The sequence below is a fragment of the Staurois parvus genome, unplaced genomic scaffold (assembly GCF_062004578.1).
Source record: "Staurois parvus isolate SC_StPar_1 unplaced genomic scaffold, SC_StPar_1.0 ptg000845l, whole genome shotgun sequence".
Taxonomy (NCBI): domain Eukaryota; kingdom Metazoa; phylum Chordata; class Amphibia; order Anura; family Ranidae; genus Staurois; species Staurois parvus.
This window is the reverse complement of record NW_028318641.1, coordinates 1,075,738-1,093,371: the sequence shown is the minus strand read 5'-3', so window position 1 is coordinate 1,093,371 and position 17,634 is coordinate 1,075,738. Positions and strand designations below refer to the sequence as shown.

Genomic DNA, 17,634 nt, shown 5'->3' with positions numbered 1-17,634 from the left:
GTTGCCCCTGGTACCTTTTTTCATAGGCTTTTTTTAGTTTGGGCAAGGACCTAGGGGTCCCATGATCCCCTATTTCCCGGGGGCCCCATGAGTTGTCAGTCTGCCCCTGAGCCGGTCCCTACTGAATCGGCCACATTTTGATCCGTCTTTGGCCAGCTTTAGCCTTCAAACTTCAAATCATCTCAGTTTCCTTCTTCACTCATGCGTGTTCACATTTCCTGGGCAGGAATCAAGACTGCCTACTTCAGTAATCATGTCTGTGGAAGAGAGCGTTTTCTATGGAGAATGAGTAAAAAAAGCTTTGTTGAGTGTTCATGTCTAAAGCACTTGTATTGTGGGGTCAGTGTAGGTCATCTGTCACCAGAAGAATGAATTTAACTAAACACTTGGTTGAACTGTCAGGTTATACAGACCTGTGGAAATACTGGTTGACACATTAAAGCTGAATTCCAGGTTTGGATATGTTTACAAAGTTACATTGATCCAGCTTGGACTAATGTAACTATGGATATACCATACCTGTGGGATCACATTAGAGAAGGAGTCTCCAAACTTTCTAAACCAAGGGCCAGTTTATTGTCCTTCAAACTTTAGTAGGGCCGGACTGTTGCCAGCGGAAGTAGAAAATGTCTTGGTGTCAGTGGGATTAAACTGTGCCCCTTCTTTGGTATTAGGGGAGGAATAGTATCCCAACTTTGGTGTCAGTGAGAGGAATAGTGCTCCATCATTGGTGTCAGTGGGAGGAATCGTGTCCCATCATTGGAATCCATGGAAGACATAATGCCCCATCACTGGTGTCAGTGGAAGGAATCGTGCCCCATTATTGGAATCAATGAAAGAAATAGTGCCACATCATTGGTGTCAGTAGGAAGAATCATGCCCCATCATTGGAATCAATAGAAGAAATAGTGCCCCGTCATTGGTGTCAGTGGGAGGAATCGTGCTCCATCATTGGTGCCAGTGGGAGGAATAGTGCCCCATCATTGATATCAGTGAGAGAAATAGTGCCCCATCATTGGTATCAGTGGGAGGAATAGTGCCCCATCATTGGTATCAGTGGGAGGAATAGTGCCCCATCATTGGTATCAGTGGGAGGAATAGTGCCCCATCATTGGTATCAGTGGGAGGAATAGTGTCCCATCATTGGTGACAGTGGGAGGAATAGTGTCACATCATTGGTGACAGTGGGAGGAATAGTGTCCCATCATTGGTGACAGTGGGAGGAATAGTGTCCCATCATTGGTGACAGTGGGAGGAATAGTGCCCCATCATTGGTGACAGTGGGAGGAATAGTGTCCCATCATTGGTGACAGTGGGAGGAATAGTGTCCCATCATTGGTGTCAGTTGGAGGAATAGTGTCCCATCATTGGTGTCAGTGGGAGGAATAGTGTCCCATCATTGGTGACAGTGGGAGGAATAGTGCCCCATCATTGGTATCAGTGGGAGGAATAGTGCCCCATCATTGGTATCAGTGGGGGGAATAGTGCCCCATCATTGGTATCAGTGGGAGGAATAGTGCCCCATCATTGGTATCAGTGGGAGGAATAGTGCCCCATCATTGGTATCAGTGGGAGGAATAGTGCCCCATCATTGGTATCGGTAGAAGGAATAGTGCCCCATCATTGGTATCAGTGGGAGGAATAGTGTCCCATCATTGGTATCAGTGGGAGGAATAGTGCCCCATCATTGGTATCAGTGGGAGGAATAGTGCCCCATCATTGGTATCAGTGGGAGGAATAGTGTCCCATCATTGGTGTCAGTGGGAGGAATAGTGGCCCATCATTGGTATCAGTGGGGGGAATAGTGCCCCATCATTGGTATCAGTGGGGGGAATAGTGCCCCATCATTGGTATCAGTGGGAGGAATAGTGCCCCATCATTGGTATCAGTGGGAGGAATAGTGTCCCATCATTGGTGTCAGTGGGAGGAATAGTGGCCCATCATTGGTATCAGTGGGAGGAATAGGGCCCCATCATTGGTATCAGTGGGAGGAATAGGGCCCCATCATTGGTATCAGTGGGAGGAATAATGCCCTGTTGTCGGTGTCAGTGGCCGGAACTATGCCCCACATTTACTGACAGTAGGGAGAGTAATGGCCCAAGCACTGGATGAAAGCAAGGAAATGGCCGCATCCGGCCCACGGGCCGCAGTTTGGAGAGCACTGCTCTAGGGGCAGTAAATCACTAGCTTCTAGGGTCCAGTGCCAAGCGGCTGCCCTGCTGCAATGGGAACACAAAAATCTGTCTGCTAGGCAAGGACGCCATTCAGAGAATGCTTTGCATTCACTTCAAATGCAAAGCCTCACTTCTCCACCTTGTCCAATCAGAGAACCCTTTGCATTCTTTGAGAAAACGCAAAACCATTCTGCCTATGATGGCTGTGCTGAGTCCTGACTTCCTTCTGTTCATAATGCAACAGGGCAGCCACTTTGGCACGGGATCCAGAATCTAGTGAAGATCACTGTAATAAGCGTGTCTGATTGGGGCAATTTTCCTTTACTTCACAACAGGAAATGACAGTAAATTCCTCCAACGAGGGATATCTTTTTTTAGCTACCAAAGTCCCCAATGGAAGATTTCCACTCTATTCCTGTTCTGGTGACCACTCAAAATTTGAGACTTTTTTCACTTTCGATGATAATGGTGTTCCAATTCCTCTCCACTCTATCTAAAATTAAAAAAAAAAAGAAAAAAAAAAAAGAAAAAAATGCCTTGAGTTATCTTATAAGCACAGGTCACTGTTAAAACTTGCGTGCTTAGGGCACAACACGTTATATTATCACCTCCTCCACATACGGGTCATCATTTTTAGATATCCTCAGAAGTCATTTTAGGGGGCCCACATCATGTTTGTGCCTACAGTTGATATTTTTCTTGGATCCTTAAGGCTCCATTCACACTTGTGCAGCTTGTCATGTGACTTTGGACACTTGCGGGCTTATTTACTAAAACTGGAGGGTGCAAAATCTGTTGCAGCTCTGCACAGGAACCAATCAGTTTTCAGGTTTTATTGCCAAAGCTTAACTGAACAAGCTGAAGGTAGAAGCTGATTCTGGGGGCACCAGCTTTAGTAAATCTTCCCCCATAAAGTCACATGACAAGGCGCAGCCCATGCATTTCAACGGAAGCCATTCAAATCTATGCAACTTAAAGTCGTAGCAATTTTAAAAAGGTTCCTTCACTACTTTGATGTGACTTTCATGTGACATGAGTGTCTGACTGCAATGTAAACTCCCAGAAGTCGCATGAAAGTCACATCTTAACCCCCCTGGCGGTATTCCTCAGTGTAGCTCGGGGTAAAGTTTCAGCAGCACAAGCGGTAACCCCGAGCTACACTCGGGAATACACTGCAGCGTTGCTCCGGGATCTCTTCTCTTACCTTGTCCTGCACTCCCGCGATGTCCCCCCTGCAGTGTCCCCTGTAATGTCCTCCGGCCGATGCCGGCATCTGTCTTCCGGGTTCCGTTCCCTGAAAGCGTCGGGACGTACGGGGGACAGAACTGGCGGGAAATTTAAAAATGTGAAAAAGTGACATTCACTAAATACACTAAAATCACATAGTATAACATTCCTGTATCAAACCATTTCACATACATTTTGTCCCGAGTGCTTTGTCCGGCGCCCTGCCTGCATTTTTACTGTTCTTTCTGCCTGGAAACTGAGAAACATCCATGGCGTCCAAAAAGCATCCCTTTAGGTCAAAAGCGGTTTTAGACCGGCTAGAGAACAGCGATAGTAAATCAGAACCACTTGCAGAATTGAGTGATAATGATTGGTGGGGGAAATTCCTCATCAGACACTGAAAACGATTCTGCGACTTTGCTCAGCAATGTGCGAACTTGGCGCTCTATTTCACATTTCAGTGTTTTTGGTTTGATTATATTATTGAATTAAATTTATTATTATATTATTATTTTTTATGATTATTTATTAAATTATAATTTATGATTTCTTCGTGTTTCAAATATTATCATACCCGGGATGTTTACTAGACTCTTGTTCGGACAGATTTCAGTGAGTTATTCCTAAGAATTACAGCCTACAATAAAAATATACATATTTCCATGCAAAAAAATGTCCCGCTTTGAGCACAGAAATATGGACATAATCAGACCGCTAGGGAACCTATTATCAATGCAACAGTCAAAGCCAAAGTCGCATCCAAATCGCACCCATCCAAAGTTGCAATGAAAAGTTGCAATGGAAATTGCACGACTTTGGAGTCGCACAAGTGTGAATGCAGCCTAAACCCACATGGAGAACTGGTTCACGCCTATGCAGTTTGCGTTTTGCTGTGCGTTTTGTGTTTTTGCACATGCATTTTTGACACAATTTTTTTAATGCTTTTTTTGTATGCTTTTTTTTTTTTGGTTTCATCTGTCCACAGTATATTTTGCCCGTAGTGCTGTGGAACATCCAGGTGCTCTTTTGCAAACTTCAAACGTGCTGCAATATTCTTTTTGGACAGCAATGGCTTCCTCCGTGGTATCCTCCCATGTACTCCATTCTTGTTTAATGTTTTCCTTATTGTAGATGTGTCAACAAAAATGTTAGCATGTGCCAGAGATTTCTGTAGGTCTTTAGCTGACACTCTGGGATTCTTCTTTACCTCATGCAGCATTCTGCGCTGTGCTCTTGCAGTCATTTTTACAGGACGACCACGCCTAGGGAGAGTAGCAACAGTGCTAAACTTTCTCCATTTGTAGACAGTCTGTCTTACCGTGGACACATGAACATCAAGGCTTTTGCAGATACTTTTGTAACCCTTTCCAGCTTCATGCAAGTCAACAATTCTTGATCGTAGGTCATCTGAGAGCTCTTTTCTGCGAGGCATGGTTCACATCAGACAGTGCTTCTTGAAACCAGTAAACCCAAAACAGGTGTGTGTTTTTTAAGGGCAGGACAGCTGTCAGCAACACATCCAATATCATCACACTGATTAGAGTCAAGGTTGGCTCACTCCTGACTCCAATTAGCTCTGGGAGAAGTCATTAAGCTAGGACCTCACATACTTTTTCCTCCCTGCACTGTGAATGTTTACATGTTATGTGCAATTAAACCATGGCAACATCTAATGTTTGTGTAGTATTATGTTCAGCAAACTGTGTTCTTCTATTGTTGTTACTTAGATGACATTCAGAGCACATTTTATGCCCAATTCATGCAAAACTCCACGTAATCCCAAGAGGTTCACATACTTTTTCTTGCAACTGTATATGTAAAGCGCTGCATGAATTGACGGCACTATATAAGTACCTGTAATAAAAAAAAGAAATGGTGATAAATTTACAAATCGTACCTAAAGTCGCATCTAATGTATTTTTATGGCACTGTCTTAACCAGTTTGATTTGAAATAGTGCGATTTCAAAAATATTTCACGCACTACTTTTTTATATGATTTCATTGCGACTTGCATTGACTTCTGTTAAATGAAGTTGCAAGCCGCAGTGAACTCAGAGGTACAAATTGCACCGATCTGCAGCTTTGAAATCACGCTACTTCAAGTGAAGTAGCGCAATTTCAAAGTTGCATTCGGTGTGAACCAGGGCTAAAGTCTGTTGGGCCAAAAATGCACCGCTTTGCGTTGAAAAAACTCCCTGATCCTTTCCAAAAATGAAAAAAAGCATACATGTGAACGTGTCCCATAGGAAACCATGTTAAATGGACTGTAGTGCGTTTCTTTAAAAAGCACCCAAAAAACGCATTGGTGTGAACCAGGCCAGAATGTTACCTTTTTAGACAACAACTACTGATTTTTACATATCACTAGCTTGCTTACTAGAAAAACGAAGGCATTATCCCTGTATTCAAGTTGGATAAAGTGCAGTATCTGTGCTATTAACCCCTTGCCTTCCAGAGGATTTCTCCCCCCCCCCCCCCTTCCTGACCTGGCCATTTTTTGCTTTATGGCACTGCGTTACTTTAACTGACAATTGCACGGTCATGCAACGCTGCACCCAAATTACATTTACGGTCTTTTTTTCCACACTAATAGAGCTTTTTTCGGTGGTATTTGATCGCCTGTGCATTTTTTTTTTTTTGTGCTATAAACAAAAAAGAAAGACTTACAATTTTGAAAAAAACAAATCACTTTTGACTTTTTGCTATAAAACATGTCCAGTTATAAAATTTCATTGTAAATTTAGGCCAAAATGTATTCTGCTCCATGTCTTTGCTAAAAAAAAAAAAATCCCAATACGTGTAAATTAATTGGTTTATGTGAAAGTTATAGCGTTTTACAAATGGCGGTATATATACTGTATTGTTTTTTTTAATTATTATTTTTTTTTCTACTAGTAATGGCAGCAATCAGCGACTTAAAGCAGGACTGTGGCGGCCGTTCTGACACTATTACTAATAAAAGCACTGACACTATTGTAATGGCACTGGGCAGGAAAGGGTTAACGTGGGTCAATCAAAGGGTTAACTGTGTTCTATTTTATAACGTGGGCTGTGTGTGTTTTCCACTGTAAGTACACTGCTATGCAGAGCCATACAAAGCAGTGTGTAGGAGCTGCCAGGGGAAAGATCTGTGTTGTTTATACACCAGTCTCTCCCCCGTCGGTGATACTCGGCGATCACCGGGTGCCGGCGGGGAATCATTGGCCGGGACCCAGTGATTGACAGCCGAGGCCGCGAATGGTGGTGCGGGTAGGGCACGCTCGCGCCTCCTACCTGGACCTGCAAAATCACACACCGTATCTCCCAGTAATGAGTCCACCACTCACATTTTTGTAATTATTTGATTCTATCTTTTCATGTGACAACACTGAAGAAATGACACTTTGCTACAATGTGACGTAGTCAGTGTACAGCTTGTATAACATGGAAATTTGCTGTCCCCTCAAAATAACTCAACACAACGCCATTCATGTCTTAACCGCTGGCAACAAAAGTGAGTCCACCCCTAAGTGACAAGGTCCAAATTGGGCCCAATTAGCCATTTTCCCTCCCCGGTGTCATGTGACTCTTTAGTGTTACAAGGTCTCAGGTGTGAATGGGGAGCAGGTGTGTTAAATTTAGTGTTATCGCTGTCACTCATACTGGTCACTGGAAGTTCAACATGGCACCTCATGGCAAAGAACTCTCTGATGTGTTTAATTATTTTGAGGGGACAGCAAATGTACATGTTATACAAGCTGTACACTGACTACGTCTCATTGTAGCAAAATGTCATTTCTTCAGTGTTGTCACATGAAAAGATAGAATCAAATATTTACAAAGATGTGAGGGGTGGACTCCCTTCTGTGAGATACTGTGTGTGTGTATATATTTTTATATATGTGTGTGTGATTTTGCACACCCGTGCTGCCCTGTAGCAGTATTTCTGCTATAGGGCGACGCGGAAGCGGTTCAGTCCTGAATGTGGAGTTGGCTACTAAGGCGTAAAACGCGACTTACATCACTCCATCCACTGCCCTAAAATATGAACCAAGCCCCTTCTTTTTAAAATGATGGTAACGCTGTGACAGTGGAAAGCCGTGTTATTTGTCATACTGTGTACATTGGAGGGCTTTTGTCCTTGTTGACCCATCCTGCTAGAACTCGCAGGGTTTAACTTGCTAAAAGCAAATAGGCTGTGTAGTGGCGTCCTGAAGCAGGTGCGGTGGGTGCGCGCCGCACCGGGTGAGACCTACTGCACGGGGTGACACTGGACCCGCTCCACGAAAAGGTAAGTTGTAAAAAAAACCAATGATCCTCGCAGGATTGATGGGATCTGCAGATTGGGGAGCATAATGGATCAGACTCTGATCCATTATGCTCAATCCGCAGATCCGAACCATCCTGCGGGGATCGTCGACATGCAACCTATATGGGGTGACACCGGACCCACTCCAAGAAAAGGTAAGTTGTAAAGAAAGCCGACGATCCCCGGAGGATGGATGGGATCTGCGGATTGGGGAGCGTAATGGATCAGAGTCTGATCCATTATGCTCAATCCGCAGATCTGATCCATTCTGCGGGGATCGTCGGAGGGGGTGTCACCAAGTGTTACCGCACCGGGTGATGCCAACCCTAGGGACGCCCCTGAGGCTGTGCGATCTGCAAGTGCAGTTGCTCCAGAGCTTAGTAAATTATACTCAATCCGTAGATACAAACCATCCTGTGGGGATCGTCGACATGCAACCTATATGGGGTGACACCGGACCCGCTCCACGAAAAGGTAAGTTGTAAAGGAAGCCGACAATCCCCGCAGGATGGATGGGATTTGCGGATTGGGGAGCATAATGGATCGGAGTCTGATCCACTGTGCTCAATCCGCAGATCCGATCCATTCTGCGGGGATCGTCGGAGGGGGTGTCACCAAGTGTTACCGCACCGGGTGACACCAACCCTAGGGACGCCCCTGAGGCTGTGCGATCTGCAAGTGCAGTTGCTCCAGAGCTTAGTAAATTATGCTCAATCTGCAGATATGAACCATCCTGCGGGGATGGTTGACATGCAACCTATACGGGGTGACACCGGACCGTTCTACGAAAAGGTAAGTTGTAAAGAAAGCCGACGATCCCCGCAGGATGGATCGGATCTGCGGATTGAGCATAATGGATCAGACTCCGATCTATTATGCTCAATCCGCAGATCCGATCCATTCTGCGGGGATCGTCGGAGGGGGTGTCACCAAGTGTTTTCGCACCAGGTGTCACCAACCCTAGGGACGCCCCTGAGGCTGTGCGATCTGCAAGTACAGTTGCTCCAGAGCTTAGTAAATGAGGTGACGCTTCACTTTGCAAAGAATACCCAATCATTTACTAAACTCTGGAGCAAGTGCGCTTTCAGAGTGCACAGTCTATTTGCCTTTAGTAAATCAACCCCATTGTGTATAAAGGGAAAGTGTGGGTTATTAGGGGACATCTTCCACTCTTCCCTGCAGTAACATTCTAGACTCCGAATATTGATCTGTCTGTCAGGCAACAAAACCGCAAGTCTGACCTTCCCATCTGCAGCAGTATCTCTTCAATCCCACAGAGGTATTCTGACAGATTTATAATCCCCAATAAATCCTCTGTCTGGCAAAGAGAAGGAATACACTTGTATTATTTATTCTAGAGATATAAAAGTTTTATAATATCAATAGGGAATTAAAATACGAAATGGAGGGAAAATGCATCTATTTATGAATGCCCAAACCATAGTAGTACATATTGCTGTAACCGCTTGTGGGCTGCCCGCCCCCAGTGTACTGTGGATGGGCGGCCTGTGCAGGCAAGGAGACGCACTGGTATGTAAGTGCCCGCTTCTGGGTTTAGGGCACGCATACACGCATATACGCACCCCCCCCCCCCCCCCGTCAACACACAGGGATCTGTCACACAATGATTCATGGCCGGGACCTGCTGATCGACTGTGTCCAATAACAGCCCAGAGCCCTGTGTTGACAATCAACACAGGGCTCTGTACAGAGGGAACAATCCCTCTGTTTCTCATCCCTGTGAAGCAGGGATGAGAAACAGAGATCTACTAGTAAAGCAGCTCAGTGGCTAAATGTGTGTGTGGGGCAGCACAGTGGCTAAATGATTAGCACTTCCGCCTGGCAGTACTAGGGTCGTTGGTTTGAATCCCAACCACGGCACCACCTGGCTGGAGTTTGCATGTTCTCCCTGTGCCTGCGTGGTTTCCTCCGGGTATTCCGGTTTCCTCCAACACTCCAAAAGACATGCTGGTAGGTTAATTGGATCCTGTCTAAATTGTCCCTAGTATGAGTATGTAAGTTAGGGACCTTAGACTGTACGCCCCTTGAGGGTTAGGGACTGATGTGAATGTACAATATATATGTAAAGCGCAGCATAAATTGACAGCGCTATATAAGTACCTGAAATAAATAATAATAATAAATTTACAAGTTGCATCTAATGAAATTTTATATATGTAAAGCGCTGTGTAAATGGACGGCGCTATATAAGTACCTGTAATAAATAAATAAATAATAATACATACATTACACATAGTTATGCACACATTTAACCCTTTGATCGCTCTAGATATTAACCCCTTCCCAGCCAGTGTCATTAGTACAGTGTATAGTATTAGGTGATGTCAGTTTCTCCCTAGCGTCAGTTAGTGTCAGATTGCCCACCACACTATCACAGTCCCATTATAAGTCGCCGTTCACCGCCGTTAGTAGTATAAAAAAATGCCAGTATCTATACCATAGTTTGTAGACGCTATAACGCACACCAATCAATATACACTTATTGAGAGTTCTTTTTTTTTTTTTTTTTTTTTTTTTATGTAGCAGAATACATTTTGGTCAAAATTTTATTGGATATGTTTTTTAGCAGGAAGTAGAATTTTATTTATTTTTTTTAAATGTCTTTTTTTCATTCAAAAATTAAAAACCCAGTGGTAATCAATTACCGTCAAAAGAAAGGTCTATTTGTGCGAAAAAATTATATAAATCTCATTTGGGTACAGCATTGCATGACCGCACAATTACCCGTTAAAATAGCGCAGTGCTAAGTAGCTAAAAATGGTCAGGTCATAAAGGGGGTAAAATTTTCTGTAGCTCAAGTGGTTAATTGAGCATTGAGGTTATTATTTGTTTTTTAGTGCGCCAATTGATCACATCAACTGTGGGTGTAGGATTATAACTTTATTTTTTTCTATGGTGTAACTGGATGGACTTTTGTCTTTTTTCAGCCAGACTAACTATGTAAATAAAATTCCTACTCATTCATATTATGCAAATAAATCATACAGCTGCAAATCAACCATCAATAATCAGTCAAATGAATCATTCAGTGAAAGTACATTGATCATGCAAAATCAATCCATATATAAATTATTCAAATAAAAAGCAGTTTAAAGTGCCTACACTGTGCAGCGTTTAAGTGTTTTTATCAATAAAGTGGAAAAAAATGACAAAAAGCTTCACGTCCAAATTGGTACAGCACCTGCGTTGCACCCCTTTCATGATCCGATTGCCTCTCGGGGGATCAGGAAGGAATTTTTGCTACCTGCAGGAGCAAATTGGATTGTGCTGTGCTGGTTTTTTTTGCCTTCTTCTGGATCAACTGTGGGTGTAGGATTATAATTTTTTTTTTTAATGGTTGAACTGGATGGACTTTTTGTCTTTTTTTCAGCCAGATTAACTATGTAACCAATGATTACAAACCGGCTTAAAGTGACTAACTCCTTGGCACTGAGCGCACACAAATATGTGGCCTCTCGGTGGCTGAGTTTTGGCGCTGAGGGGCGACATTTTTTTAATGGTTGAACTGGTAGGACTTTTGTCTTTTTTTCAGCCAGACTAACTATGTAACCATTGATTAGAGGAATCATAAACATGGAGGATCCAGTTTTGTGATCCCAAAAGTGTTTTGACCCCTGCGGGTCGAAGCAATGAGGTGAGCGGCTAATTCAGCTACTTACGGATTCCCGTTTGTGGTTACCCACATTCACCATCCACAGGCATGAGTGTCTTTTTCTGGCCTGTGTGGTGTTGTTAGCACCATTTTGGACTTTTTTTCAAATATATTTGTTGTTTTGTGTCATGCGTTGTTGCATGTTCATTGTTAAAGTCACACGGACGTTTTCCCAGTATTGCATATATTTTTTGTTTATTTGATATATATCTTATTTATATACTTTTGTATGGAAACACTATTTAGTATCTAGGATTCATTAAATTTATTTTTAGGTATTTTTTATGCACATTTGGTCTTGCAGAAATATTCACTTACATGTTTATGCGTTTTTCCTTGATTTGAGTCCCAATTTTTGGACATATTATAGCAATCATGCACACAGAGATGGACTCGGTCATCCATTTTGCTCCAAACCCCTCCATCTTGTATCTCTCTCTCCCAAATCATATTCCTCCGATATCCCCCCTCCCTCTCTGTTGAGTGACATGTGGTCTGGATGATGAAAGAGGTCACAGGCAGCAAGCTCAGCGGGAGAGCTCCAGGACTATAAACCCCAACTTGCTGGTGACCCTATGTCTGCGAGACTCATGCTGGAGAAGGGATCATAAAACCATAAACCAAGCCCTCACGGAGCTTCAAAGACATTCCAGGTAGTCGTAAAAACAGACTTACATTTAAAAACTCACTTTTCCATATAATTTTATATCTTCAAATAGGACATAATTACATAAACATGGAGCACATATTCGGACGGCTCACTTTATTACAAGTCATCTGATATATTACATCCCCTAGATGGCATATACAGGAGAGCAAAAAATTATATCTCCTTAACCATCCAAGCAGGTATGTCATATTTCATATCTAACCGTTCAGCAGATACGTCTGTATATTACTCTACTAGTGGCCAGGCTACTAAATGCACCAAGAATAAGTTATGAACCATGACATTAACTGGGAGAATTTTTGGTTCTAGCTTGGGTCTCCGCCCCAACACCCCTCCCCAAATGAGGCGATTGGTTCTCTGCTTTAAGGAGACACCCTGCTCAGTTCCTAGAAAAAGCTGAGCTAAGCTGAGTTAAGTGAAGTTGAAGATTCTCCCTTTTAACATCAGAACTAACTTTGGGAGATCAGGCATCCTTTTGGCTCTGAAATCTGATCTGCTTAAGCCAAGGCTGACAGCAAGTACTTTATCCCTCTAAACGTCTCTGTTATCTCTTTGCTGTACTATTGTTTTCTGTATATTTATATATATATATTGGCTACATATAAGGTTAAGGTTAGGATTTATTTATTTATTATTACATATTATTTATGTATTTTATTTATTTATGATGATTTTTATTTCTTTTTAATTTATTTATTCATTGCTATTTTTAATAAAATGTTTTCACGTAAACCAATTAATTTACACATATTGGGATTTTTTTGTAGCAAAGACATGGAGCAGAATACATTTTGGCCTAAATTTATGGTGAAATTAGATTTTTTTTAATTTTTTTTACTGGACATGTTTAATAGCAAAAGGTCAAAAATATAGGGGGTTTTCTTTTTTCAAAATTGTCGGTCTTTTTTTGTTTATAGCGCAAAAAATAGAAAACCCAGTGGCGATCAAATACCACTGAAAGAAAGCTCTATTTGTGGGTAAAAAAAAGTATGTAAATGTCATTTGGGTGCAGCGTTGCATGACCGCACAATTGTCAAAGTATCGCAGCACCGTAACGCCGGTGAGAAGGGAGTTGCAGTAGTCCAGGCGTGAGATAATAAGGGAGTGAACGAGTTGTTTAGTAGTGTCTGGGGTTAGGAACGGACGTATTTTGGAGATGTTGCAGAGGTGGAACCTGCATGCGGTAGTCAGCGATTGGGCATGGGGTTGGAAGGACAGGTTAGAGTCTAGGATGACACCTAGGACCTTGGCTTGCGTGGTGGGACTGATGGTAGCGTTGTTGGTCGTGATGGAGAGGGTGGGGAGGGGGGGTGCAGGCGGGGGGGGAAATTAGGAGCTCGGTTTTGGAAAGGTTCAGTTTGAGGAAGTGGAGCGACATCCAGTCCGATATGTCGTTCAGTAGGTGGATGATATGGGCGGAGAATGAAGGGGTGGAGAGGTAAATGTGTGTGTCATCGGCGTAGAGGTGATAGTTGAAGCCGTGGGAGTGTATCAGTTTGCCGAGGGAGGAGGTGTAGATAGAGAAGAGAAGGGGCCCGAGGACAGAGCCTTGGAGGACCCCAACAGAGAGGGGGAGGTGGCAGCGTTATAGGTAACGCTGAAGGAGCGTTGGAATAGATAGGAGGAGAGCCAGGAGAGGGCGGAGTCTCTGATGCCAAGGGAGTGTAATTTGTTAAGGAGGAAGGGGTGGTCAACTGTGTCAAAGCCGTGGAGAGGTCGAGGAGTAAGAGGACAGAGTAGTGTCCATTAGCTTTGGCGGTTAGTAGGTCTTTAGTGATTTTGAGTAGGGCGGTTTCGGTGGAATGTTGGGGCGGAAGCCGGATTGTAGGGATCGAGGAGGTTGTTGTCGGTGAGGTGGGCACTTAGGCGATTGTAAACTAAGTGCTCAAGGAGCTTGGAAGTGAATGGCAGCAGTGAGATGGGTCTGAGGTTGTTCAGGTCAGTGGGGTCCAGGGAGGGTTTTTTGAGAATGGGGGTGATGTGGGCGAGCTTTGGGGGGGAGGGGAATGTGCCAGTAGAGAGGGAGAGATTGAAGATGTGGGTGAGGGAGCACAGGATGGAGAAGGAGGGTGAACGGAGGAGTTGCGAGGAGACAGGGTCAAGGGGGCAAGTGGTGAGATGGACTTTTGAGAAGACCTTAGTGACCTCCTCAGTGGTAGCAAGGCTGAGGAGTGGAGTGTAGGGGAGGTGAAGCTGTGCGGGATGTTCGGTGTGGTGGGTGGAAGGGCGGTAGCGAGGTCAGAGGAGGGGAGAGTTGATGGGGCTATGGTGGGGGGGAGGCCAGGTGAGGAGGTTGGTTGAGCATTGGTGATGTCCTTATGGATCGATTTTATACTGGAAGTGTTCGGCAATCTCGTGGGCGGTGCGTGAGGTACTGGGTGGGGGTGGGGGGGGGGGAGAGTAGGGAGTTGAAAGTGGAGAAGAGCCGGTGGGGATTGGAGGAGAGGGTGTTAATGAGGGTTACGAAGTAGGCTTGTTTGGCTGCATGGAGGGAGGAGGTGTAGGTGAGGAAGGCGGATTTGTAGAGGGAGAAAGCTTGGGGGGATCTAGTTTTGCGCCATAGGCGCTCCAGCGCACGACTGCGTTGTTTAAGATTTTTTGTGTGGTCATTCTGCCAGGGTTGGAGTGGTCAGGGTCTGGTGCTGCGTGTGGTTGGGGGTGCCAACGAGTCTAAGGCAGCTGATAGCAGGTTGTTATACGCAGTAGTGGCCAGGTCAGGGCATGACAGTGGAAGGATGCTGTCGTAGAGACGATCAGCTGCAGAGTGGAGAGGGGCAGGGTCCAGGTTGCGGAGGTTGCGGCTGGTGATTGACGTGTGGTGGGGGAGGTGTTAGAGGACTGGGAGATGGAGAACGTAATGATGTTGTGGTCAGAGAGGGGGGGGGTGTTTGAGAGGTTGCAGGGGGTGCAGCAATGGGAGAAGACTAGGTCTAGGGTGTTCCCGTCAGTGTGGGTGGAGGACTGTGTGCACTGTGTGAGCTCAAAGGAGGAGGTTAAGCGGATGAGTTGGGGGGTGGCCGGGTTGTTGACATTGATGGGGATATTGAAGTCTCCAAGGATGATGGTGGGTAGCTCAGAGGAGAGGAAGAAGGGTAGCCAGGCGGCAAAGTCATCAAGGAAGCAGGATATGGAACCAGGGGGCCTATAGATCACTGCAATCCTCAGAGGGGTGGGGGAGAAGAGTCAGATGCAGTGGGCCTCGAAGGAGGAGAAGGATAGAGAGAGGGGGGTTTGGGAGGACCTGGAAGGTGCTCAGCGGTGACAGGAGCATGCCGACTCCTTGACCTCTACGACCGCTCGGTCTGGGTGAGTGGGACCAGACGAGACCTCCATAGGAGAGTGCTGCAGGGGAGGTGGAGTCGGTGGCCTGGATCCAGGTTTCGGTAACCCTAGGAGGTTGAGGGAGAGGGAGATAAAGAGGTCATGGATGGCCGTGAGCTTGTTGCAAACCGATCTGGCATTCAGGAGTGCAACCGAGAGTGGGGGGGTGGATGCGGGGAGGAGGGAGACAGGTATAAGATTGAGGGGGTTGCGGCAGTTAGTGGGAGTAGGAGGGTGCCTAGTGGGTGAGTGGGGTGGTGAGGGTTCGGGGTTTGGGGAGATGTCCCCGGTGGTAAGGAGGAGAAGGAGGGTGAGAAAGGTGGCGTGGGATCGTGTGGGTCTGTTAATGGAGGTGCGTAGGTCGGTGGGAGAGTGGAGTATCAGGAGGAGGTGGTGAGAGCTGAAGTGGGGAGATGGTAGTAGTGAGGGTCCGATGTATAGTTGTTTTGAGGGAGTAGAGGGATAAAAGGAGGAGATTTTGTGAAGGTAGGAGAAGAGTACAAGGAGAAGGAGTGCAGGTGGCATGTCAGGAGGGTGGACAGAGTGCTGGTCGATACATGGAGGTGTGAGGTATCACATTGGGGCATAGAGGTACAGAGAGTCAGTTGCGCAGTGGCGGAGGAGTTCATCTGTGGGAGGAGAGGGAGAGTGGTGGGCAGCTAGGTCTTCAGCTGGCTAGACACGGCAGTCAGTTGGGTGCTGTAGGCCAGCGTCTGGAGGAGCTGTGGTCCCGGTGGTCTCATGGGTGCTGTAGGCCGGCGTCAGGAGGTGCTTCAGCTGGCTAGACACGGCAGTCAGTTGGGTGCTGTAGGTTGGCGTCTGGAGGTGCTGTGGTCCCGGTGGTCTGATGGGTGCTGTAGGCCGGCGTCAGGAGGTGCTGCTGGGCACGGCGGCTGGGGATGCTGTAGGGCACGGCGGCTGGGGATGGTGCAGGGCACGGCGGCTGGGGATGGTGCAGGGCACGGCGTCTGGGGATGGTGCAGGGCACGGCGTCTGGGGATGGTGCAGGGCACGGCGTCTGGGGATGGTGCAGCGCACGGCGTCTGGGGATGATGCAGGGCACGGCGTCTGGAGATGATGATGCAGGGTACAGTGTCTGGAGATAATGCAGGGCACAGCGTCTGGACTTGGTGGGATGGTGGCTGACGATCCCTGGCGGGATGGTGGGTTTGCGATCCCTGGCGGGATGGTGGGCTTGCGATCCCTGGCGGGATGGGGGGCTTGCGGTCCCTGGCGGGATGGTGGACTTGCAGTCCCTGGCGGGATGGTGGGTTTGCGGTCCCTGGCGGGATGGTGGGCTTGCGATCCCTGACGGGATGATTTGCTTGCGATCCCTGGCGGGATGATTTGCTTGCGATCCCTGGCGGGGTGGTGGGCTTGCGATCCCTGGTGGGTAGTAGGTGCCCCTGTTAGTGTACCTGGTGGCTAGCAGTGTGATGGCGGCTGGGCTGGGCTGGGCAGTGGTGTCCCGGTTCGTCGCGGCTCAGGACCCCTCCTGGGTGTCGGCAGGACCGGTAGGGGTGGTGGCAGCTTCCCCTGCCCCGGGGATGGAGCGGAGGCGTCCCATCGCGGCCTTGATCCTGGCCGCGATTCAGCCTTGGCCGGCAGGAAACACCGGGGCATCTGTTGACTCGCGGAAAGGTCTCTATCTCCCCTTGCAATCGGGACCTTTTCCGATCATGTGACCGCCGTGACAACGAATCATGGCAGTCACAGGACCCTAAAACCCCGCCCCGCCGCCCGGCTTCTGAAACCCTTAAAGGGCCGGTAGGCGCCGGCGCCAAGGGGTTAAAGTAATTCTAAAGAAAATAATTACAAAAAAAAAACCAAGTTGCACTTACCTTCTCTGTGCAATGAGCAGCTCCGATCCTCAGCCCTGCTGCCAATGGCTTCCGCTGCTGTGTCTGAGCCAAGAAGAAGAGAGAGACCCGGCTCTTGTCTCGTACCCATCACTGGATCGAGATTGGGGCTCAGGTAAGTATAAAGGGGGGGTGGGTTGCTGAGGTGAGAGCTGCACCCAGAAGGTTTTTTACCTTAATGCATTAAAGCGTACGCATACATGCAGCCTGTCGGAGGTCACATGTATGCGTACCAAAATGTAAACACAGCTGTGCCAGGAGTGCGTTCCCTGCGTGCCCCCGGCACAGTGACCAGCGGCTACTGGAAAGCTCCCGAACGCAAGTAGCTTTCCAATTATGCAACTGCTGTGACAGCCAATCATGGCGGTCACATGACCCCAAACCCCACCTCCTGGCTACTGAAACCTCTTAAAGGGCTGGG

General features: G+C 46.6%; 1 protein-coding gene and 1 long non-coding RNA gene across 2 annotated transcripts in view; one reads left to right on the top strand and one right to left on the bottom strand.

The window, feature by feature from the left end:
- LRRK1 (leucine rich repeat kinase 1) overlaps positions 1–17,634 on the top strand; it is a 325,566-nt gene that overhangs the window by 60,113 nt on the left and 247,819 nt on the right. The window lies entirely within an intron of this gene.
- Positions 2,480–17,521, bottom strand: LOC149443584 (uncharacterized). Its single transcript, XR_016306651.1, has 2 exons — positions 17,196–17,521; positions 2,480–2,667 (listed from the first exon to the last, which is right to left on the bottom strand). It is a non-coding gene; the product is annotated as an uncharacterized LOC149443584 (long non-coding RNA).